This window comes from Magallana gigas, chromosome 5 (genome assembly GCF_963853765.1).
Source record: "Magallana gigas chromosome 5, xbMagGiga1.1, whole genome shotgun sequence".
NCBI classification, from domain to species: domain Eukaryota; kingdom Metazoa; phylum Mollusca; class Bivalvia; order Ostreida; family Ostreidae; genus Magallana; species Magallana gigas.
Window position 1 is genome coordinate 11,112,718 of NC_088857.1, and position 9,692 is coordinate 11,122,409.

Here is a 9,692-nt window from a genome sequence, read left to right on the forward strand (position 1 = left end):
TATCAAAATGAAAAATGATTGAGTCTTGCGGGATCCGAACCACTGCTTTTAACATTGAAATATTTACAGTTATTTAATTAAACGCTTTGCTTAACCACTGAGCCACGAAACTAATCATTGAGAAAATGGTAGATGGAAACAATATTAAATGGCTTTTCGGACTCGAGGCCAACAGTAGATTTAGGTAATAATTTTCCCTCTTGGGGCCCACAGGGACCAAACCGGTGCAAATCGTTTTGTGAACTGCCTTATTGTCTTAGTCATGAGTAAGAAAAGAAGCGCGAATTTTTTAGTGCCGAAATACAAGTTCTTTTGGACGAGGTGGAAAAAAACTAAGACATAATATTCAGCAAACTATCAAACGTCTTTACCAATGCAGCTAAGAAGAGGGCTTGGGAAAGTTTTTGTGAGAGAATTAATTCTTGTAACTCCTCCGCCCATACCCAGACTGTTGAGGAAATTAGAAAGAAGTGGTCTTCGTATACAAGCGACACTAAGAAGAACGCTTCCCAACAGCAACGGGAGTCTATGAAGACAGGAAGTGGTCCACCGCCATTGGAACTAAATCCAGTGCAGGATCGAGTTGTCGGTATCATTGGAAACTTACCCATAGATGGAATACCCGGTGGACATGACACGGCAGATCCAATGGAACAAAACGGAAATTTTGCGAGCATTCATTTGGTAAGTATTGCTATTAAATTTGACCATTTTGAAATTTATAAAAAAGGACTATGTATGTTAGTTTGTAGTCTTTGCACTTTCAACAACCATCATATCATTAATTTGTACAGAACAGTCATCAGATTCAAACCAGTCGAGTATGAATGCTGACGCTGCGCGTATTACTCTAGATGGTAAGTAGTAGTGTATTTTAAAGAATTTGCATAACACATTCCTGTATGATTTTATAGTTTGATACATCTAATTTGATATATTTTACTAGAACCAGACATTCAACCATCACTGAAAGCATCAGCAGAGAAAAAGAGGAAACCGACACGCGCTTCATCAGGGGGAAATTACATGCAACAGCTCCTGGAGGTAGAACAGAAGCTTGAAATTGCCCCCTAAAAAACTGAAAATCAAAAAACGGAGACTCGCTGTTGATGAATAGAGGCTGGCTTTGGATCAGCAAAGGTTGTGTTTGGCAAAATACGGTGTAACCTTCAGTGTCACGGATCAAAACCAGTGAAATATTTTTATATGCTAAATAATTGGTAAAATATATAAATTGTAACTTACTTAAATTCTGTATATGAAAATTATATTGATAGATTTACCAGTTTATTTACGTGTAATTCAATGTCTGCAACATTAGAGTTACAGCTTTGTAAAATATATATATTAACATTAATTGATTTTTAAAAATACTTATAATCATAATTTACACTGAAAATCGTCCAACAATCAACTATTACGCAGTCCAGCGCTATCGTTAAATCGTCATCTGCAGACAATTCGAATTCTACCATTGTCGCTGGGAATAGCGTAATTTGGTAGTGGAATTCGATGTCTTATGCACATGTTATGCTGAACAGCAAATGCAATAGTTATGTTACAAGCCCTTTGTTCACTGTAAACAAGAGCACCGCCACTATTATCAATGTATCTGAATCTTGATTTTAAAACTCCAAAGGCGCGTTCGATAACATTTCTTGTTCTTATGCGTGCTGAATTGTATCTCTCTCGGATTCAATACCGGAGTCAGTAGCCATGGGCGCAATGGATGTCCACTTTCTCCGTGTAACCATCCTTGTGTTATTGCTCCGTTTCTCCATATGTATGAATCGGGTGTCCCGCTGGGCCATTTAGCTACCGGGGGGGGGGGGGGGGGGGTACGTGCCTGAAATGTTCGTCTACAGATGGGGATTTTATGCGTATATGCGTCCCATCAATAGCCCCTACCGTGGTTGGGAAATTGGAAATTCTACTGAAGTCAAGCATCAGCTAAGATAGTCATTGGTGGTCAACTGGCATACATATGTTTTCTCGTGATATCGATATCTGCGCAAGACATTGATTCATGTCGCTTATTGCCTGACGTCATGACGTCAGGCATATCCAAGGTTTAAAAGTTGCCTTCTCCGAAACAGTGCAGACAATGGGAGCAAGCAGTATCAAGATTTTTCATAAAAAAGATTAACCGATGCATGTTCAATGTGTCAGAATTCACATTCAAAATTGATGAAAATGTTATATGGGATGTAATAAGCAAGAGTTTTCAAGTAAAAGGTTTGTTCACCATGCACGTGTGTAATCTTGATTTAAAAATAAATTGCCATATTTGAACGGTGGATATGGAGGGGGGGGGGGGGGGGGGTCATCAACAAGTTGCTCCATATTGTCTATTACGGTACAATGTAAGTAATAATTGGTGTTGGATTATCATCATTACCAAAGAATCATCAGTTTGGATTAAAACAAATATATATTCATACAGCTGGAATATTTACTGGAGGAACTAAATCGCCGAAGTGGAGTGTGACCTGATTTTTTATCACTTAGGCGATTTTATTCATCTTAAAAAGGGTACATAACTGTTTTACTAAATGTACATTAAAACAAGTGTATGCGTTAATAGATTTCTTCCAAAACATTCGATCCAAAGTATATTATACGTAGTTGTTACAAAACAAATGTCAAAAAATTCATCTGACCCCCTTCCCATTGGATCGAGATCTCAGCCGTTGTGTGAATGGTAAAGCAGGACTTCGTGCCATAATATGTCTCATTCATAGTTTTTGCGCGCCGATAAGTGGACAAGTCCAAATTGGAATAATGAGAATACTCCAAAACATACCGTGTGTACATACGTAGCATTGGGGAGGGAGCGCTGCCTCCTCCCACTTTTTTTGCAGCAGACACGTTTCTTAACTTTACATATAAAAAATGCAAATATCATGGATCCCCCCCCCCTTCTCCACTTTTGTCCGAGCATGTAATAAATGAAACTGGAAATAAGGAATTCTAATTGAATTGAAATGAAGTTACAATTAGGATTTTCTTTCATGATTTTGTCTTGATTGATTATCAAGATGTTTTGGATGAAGCTGCCCCCACACACTTTCAAAAACAATGCTACGTGCTTGAATATCCTTTCCTATTTTCTATGGTTGGAATTTTTTTTAAAATGCATTTCAGTTGATTTTGCATATTAATACAAGCATTCTGAGGGTATTGCATAAGCAATACACGTCCCCTACCGGTTTGTAGAAATTGTGAAAACAATGCACTGTTGTGCAGAATATCGAACCCGAACATTAAAAAATTGAAATTGGAATATAAAATATTAATTTTCTCGAAAATATGTCAACCAGACGCTACAAAAGTGTAAACTTGATCTATAGTTTGATATTTTGAAGCTGTTCAGCAAATTTCATATTATTCCTCAAACGCATAAGGAAAAAAAGTGTGGAAAACTGAAGTGAGACAGACAGACGGACGGACTGACGGACGCAGAGGAAAGCTATGGTCCCCTCCGGTGAAAACCGGTAGGGGACTACTATCAAACACAATTTAAAAACTTGACTGTTTTATCTTCCCCGCTTTCAAGCTTACATGTAATTCTTGATATTATATATACATTCCTAATATAATTTAAATTAATGAAATGATTTAATTCAAGTTATTTACATGTGCATGCACAAGATCGAAGAAAAGACTGCAATTTCTTCTTAAATATGCACGTTCCGTTTATGAATTTATGATCAGCAGCGAAAAATTAAAATTCATTTCTTACAAGATAGCCTAATTGATACATGCATGCTTCCATTGAATAAATTCGTTTTCCATTGAATAAATTCGTTTTCCATTGAATAAATTCGTTTAGTCAGGCAAGCTTTTTGGAAAGCCATTACTTGTAACGCGGCTTACACTTGCTCTTGATATGTTGTGAACGTCCCCTATCACTGCCTGAAAGCTGCCTGCTGCGTAAAATCTTAATGCACGTGATCTTGCGGTTGGTCTTTGAAGTCTATCCCCAAACATATTGCAAAGATTGATGATCAGGGGCTCGTTTCATAAAGGGTTGTAGGTCCAGACTTAGAGCTGCGTCGGTGTAAATACGGGACGCGTTTCATTAAAGAGCGCATCTTTACGTCCGACAAAAGTACGTCCACTCATAGGTAGGCGTAAGTTCGGACGTAAACAGAAGTAAGCATATAAATCATGAAACGACAATTGTATTTTATCACTAATGCGATTTAAGTTACATGTATTGTCACATTCAGATACTGAGGAAGAACGATTTATACTTTTAATTCTGGAATTTGATTGCCATGGGAGTTTCTCCGGAATTAATGTGCACGAGAGAGAGAGAGAGAGAGAGAGAGAGAGAGAGAGAGAGAGAGAGAGAGAGAGAGCAGTATATTTTGATAACCTACGATGTATGTACCTGTAGATGCATTAATATTGAATGCAAGTAATACTGAAAATCGAAGCCGATGAAACTCACTGATACTAATGCACAATTATAAACTTAATTTGTTTAGGCAAGTCTGCAATTCAAACTGATTTGATAAATACAAATTAGTATTTTTAAATACTGAATACAGAAAGTGTAACTTATCATAATACATGTATAAGTATAAAATACATCATATTGCGCTAAAATACAAATCATCGCGAAATGATTGAAAACAAAAATGCACTAATTTTGTTTTATAACCCCTAAAATTCATTTCAATTAAAATGCACAATGACAAAGAGTGACAAAGGTCAGAAAATTGGATGAACATATCAATATGACGACTTGTAAATTTACACCGACCCAGTAAATTCAAAATTTTCAATATGATAAAAGTAATAAAATAACATATATTTTGGACTACTTAATTACTTAAACGATATTATATTGATTATTCTATTGGGCACATTATACAAGTCATGTACTTCAACCAAAATAAAACCGAGTAAGCCCGCTTTAAATTAAACATTATACATTACATGTACATGTATTATACGGACAATTTATCTAAGATGTCCATGTGTATTTGACACTAAATAATACTCCTTGCGCTGGTATTCCAGAAAATCATGATCATATACACTTCACCATTTTTTGGTTTCCATCTTGTTTTATCTACTTGTATAATTATGTATCAGGCACGTTGCATCGTTTTTGAAAGTGGTTTGGGGGGGGGGGGGGTGAGCAGACTCATCCAAAAAATCTTGACAAGTAAAAAAAAAAAAGCAAAAAAAAAAAAGGTATTTTGAATTTTACATATTCCCCAAAAAGTGAGGGGGGGGGGGGGAACTCCATGATGATTTGATTTTTTATATGTAAATTTAAGAAAACTAGTTGCTGCTAGTAAAAGGGGGGGGGCACCCCCCTGCCCCCCTGATGCCTGGTGCCTGTGTGTATTCCGTGTGTAAATTGTTGAAGGAAAAGGAATATTATTTATTTAATAATTTTAACCTTTGTGTGAACTAAGAATTTAACAAATCTTAAATATTTTTAAATGACAATTATTACAATTGCTAATTCCTCTAAAACTGATCATATTTTCACATGCTACTTACACCTATACATAACAGAGTAATAGAAACAATTTTATGCATGTGCAGTGCTGCGTTGTCAAGGACTTATGCTAAAGCTATAGTCTAAAGTTAACACCTCTAGTTACGACGCTTTATGAAATAAGCTTTGGTGTAAGTCCTCGAACTAGACTTAAGTTAGGCCCAAAATGTAGGCCTCTGTATGAAACGAGCCCTAGAGGACGTGAAAGTCGGTACTTACTGACGATAGCATCATCATTTAAGTAATCAAGAGGGTTATCAATGTCTCTGAATATCTTTCACAATTTCTGTGAGCGATGTGCATCAAAACATTCGCTCCCGCCATCTTTAAAATAAAGATAGGATGATATGGTGTATGCGGTCCTCAAGTTAGGATGAACTTATGGCGATGTCCTAAATTTAGGGGAGCTTCGAGAAACAGACTTAAGAAGTTTGTTTGCTGTCTCATAGTTTTACTTGAACAAAATTCCATCATTTACTTTAGAGACATTAAAACGAGTCTGATTTTTTAATACAATATTAATCTACAATCAGTAACAAAGAATACCTTGAAAGTCGATTAACAGTAAACACATTTGTCTGTTCACAAAACATTAGCAGGGAAACAAATGAGAGATGCATTAAGCTAAAGTAATTATTTTTTGTCCATGTTTTAAATATCTCATGGTACTGAATTTTAAATCAATCGCGAATTCTTCAATACACACACATGTATATTTACATATCTCTAAGGATCTGAAAATTGAAAAAAAAAATTCATATTTTTACATTTACTCTATTAACACAAATGTCTCATAAAGTTATATTTAAGAAACATATCTCAAGATCTCGAATTGAAATATTTTACATCTATTAATAAACCCCTGCAACCATGTCATACAAGAATAAAAATACTTTGAATTTTTGCGTAAGAAATGACTCCCGTGATAGTGTTTCAATCGTTATTGGGATATTATCAAAGATTTTTTAAAAAGTCTGGGTTTTTTAATTTATTGATGAAACAAACGGTATAAAAAACAAAGAAAACAGGTTCGAGATATAAAAAAATTTGAAAAATAAGTTATTGAAAAATAAGATTCTTATAAAAGATTAATTATACATTTGTAAGCATACTTAAAAATAAATTTTGAAAGATACTTTTGTGGTAAACATATGCATAACACTCTGCAGGCATGTTCACGAAAGTTTCTTAAGATATGACCTAAGTGTGTTCATCAGATATGACTTAGGAAAAAATTAGGAACATCCTAAGATCAACTTAGGACACGTCTTAAGATGTAGCTCGACGGTAACTTAGGAACGTCTTAAGTTATGCCTAGGATATCCTAACATTCTACAACCATTCTTAAACTAGTAATTTTGACGTATAAATTTTAAAAAATTTACATCTATTCAAATATATATCAGTGAACAATAACAACAAAAATACAAAAAAAAAAACAACTAAAAAAACCTCACAAACAAATAAGATAAAAAAAAAAATTAAAAAAACAAATTAAACAGCACCCCCAGAAATCCGAATTACTTTTCGATGAAAATAATATCAGGACAGCGTTGGCTTACAAGCAAGTAATTATTTAAAAAAACACGTGTCCATTCTTTGAATGTAAATTAACATTTGATAATCTTTCATTCAAGTATTTGTTATACATAAAGATGAGCTTTTGATAAAATTTAACGTTACATGTAGAAACAACTAATTTCCCTTTAATCTGCTATATATAGAATACACGATAGTAAATAAGAAATAAGTTGTAATCGTATATCTAGAAAATTCATAAATACAGTTTGTTCAACATTGCATTTTGATTTTTGACATTTTGATCAATTTTCAACATTTTTTTCAAAAATTATTTTCAGAATGAAGTGAGAAAAATTCAAATGATCACGTAGAGCTTAAATAAACCGATGTTTTACTTTTTAGCTAAATAAATTTGAGTAATCTTATCCAAAAGTAATCAAAACAATGAATGTAACTTACTTAGTATACATTGCAGATATCAAAAATAAGCCAATAATTTTCATTTGTCAAACAGAGACAGTATTTGTGGAAAAAAATTTTGCTTAATTTGTTAGCCACCAGGTAAGCATGTAGCAACTGTGACACGGTGGGGCGGGGAGTGTTCAAGTCTCTCTTCAAATTATATTGATAAAATGAACGTACATGATAGAATAATGAATATGCTTCCCTCCCCCTCCAGGATTAGGAATAATTAGATGATTGTCGGAAATGCTGGAACTATGGAAAATATTGCTTTATTCTACCGGTCTTACGAAAAAGCTTCACAACAGTCCAAATAAGGCCAAAATATCCCAAAACATTATTTTATAGCTTTAGGATGGTCTTAGGACAAGGTAAGTAATGTCCTAAAGTTAGGACAAAGTTATGGCTTTTTCCTAAATTTAGGAGAGCTTTGAGAAACAGACTCAAGACGAAGACGTACATGTATCCTTAGATGTACTTAGTCCTAAGATACCTTCGTGAACATGCCTGCTGATTTGTACTTGAGTCTCCAATCTCTGTGTTGATCTTACGGATAGAAAATGAGTATTATTCATTTTCAAAATTAGAATTTTGACATTTAAACTTTTGCATCAGTTTTGGAGTATACTGCATAGAGACTTCGTATTAATTAATTTTAAAAAATGAGGTTAGATGTTATCGTTTGTAATTGTATCAAGGTCATCCATTTAGAAACAAAAACAAACACTTTATATATTTTGAGAACGCTGAGAAGCATAATGATTGACGAATTAACCTTCTCCTTTTTATCATAAGATTTTTTTTACAAATAAATAATATGTTTTACGGTGCGACCGTTGGGGCGAGCGCAGCAGGTGATCAAAAATGAATTATGATAAATCAATAAAAATAAAAGTAGTGACGTAAAGTAAATGAAGAATGCAAAATAAAATAAATATACCTATTTTCCAGTAAATTTTCATTATTCATAATTCATAAGATTTTTTATTTATTTATATACCAATCTGATTAAAATCAAATCTTAATAACGCTCCGAAATTCTGAGAGTCGCTGAACAAAGTGTAGCGACATCAGAATTTGTCGGAGCGGATCAAAAATCTGATTTTAATCAGTTTGTTTATATACTGGTCGCACGCCAGTATAGAATTTATCTGAGATAAAATGTTGTTGAATAATAAAGATTTTAACATAATGTACATTGCAGTTTATTTCCTCTTTTCTTGCAGCAGACATTTTTCTTAAACTTACAAATAAAAATTGACTTATCACAGAATCCCCCCTCCCCCGTTTAAAAAAAAAATCAAATTTACATATAAAAAAAAATTGTTGATCACATAAGGAAAATGGATCCCCCGGGAGCATGTAATACCGTAAATAGTAGTGAAAATAAAGACACCTTTGAGCAGCTAAAGAGCTAAAGGCATACCACGCACTCCCCATTCCTCACCCCGATTAGAATTTTCCTGATTTTGAAAATTTAATTTTTCTTTTCGCTTGTGAAGATTTTTTGAATGATGTTGCCACGCCCCATTAAAAAAAACGTTCCTGGAAATTACCGTAAATATAGTGAATAAAATAAATGTGAGCATTCATCCAAATGAGAGCAAGTTACAGCTGTTTCCTATCTCTGAAGAAATGTCCCGATTCGTTAGCTCTGCAAGATTTCGAGAAGATTTTGGTATTTAGATTTACAATAACTACTTAGAGTAGTTTCCCCTTATTGTGACGTCAAAGTTCATGTCGGTCAAGTGTAGTCTGTCTCTTTGAAAACACACTAGAAAAAACTACGCGAAAAATATTGTTTTGTTTACTTAAAAAGCATGATGTTCTGGAAATTACACAATTTATCTGTTTCTCAAAAGTTTTACTTTGATTCTCACGAGATGGTATCCAGTCTAGTGAGATCGGCCGACATTGAGGAATTGCATTGTGGGTCGAAATTTACTGACGCCGAAAAATTCTGTCGGATCAATGTGCAAGAAATCCATTGTGACGTCACTCGAAAGGACGATAACTCCGTTAGTCTTAAAAGTAATGGAAATTGGCGTTGTGTTATTTACAATGCATGTACATGTACATAGTCTTTTATCTTGTTCTCGTGAGAGTGTGAAATGGGAAACCATAATTACAGGGAACTACTGGGACGATTAAAACAAGGCATTACTGGTCCGATTTACTGACGCCAAAA

At 34.2% G+C, this 9,692-nt stretch overlaps 1 long non-coding RNA gene across 1 annotated transcript; it reads left to right on the forward strand.

The window, feature by feature from the left end:
• Positions 1–276: 276 nt before the first annotated feature.
• Positions 277–1,205, forward strand: LOC136275323 (uncharacterized). Its single transcript, XR_010713893.1, has 3 exons — positions 277–684; positions 795–857; positions 947–1,205. It is a non-coding gene; the product is annotated as an uncharacterized lncRNA (long non-coding RNA).
• Positions 1,206–9,692: the final 8,487 nt, after the last annotated feature.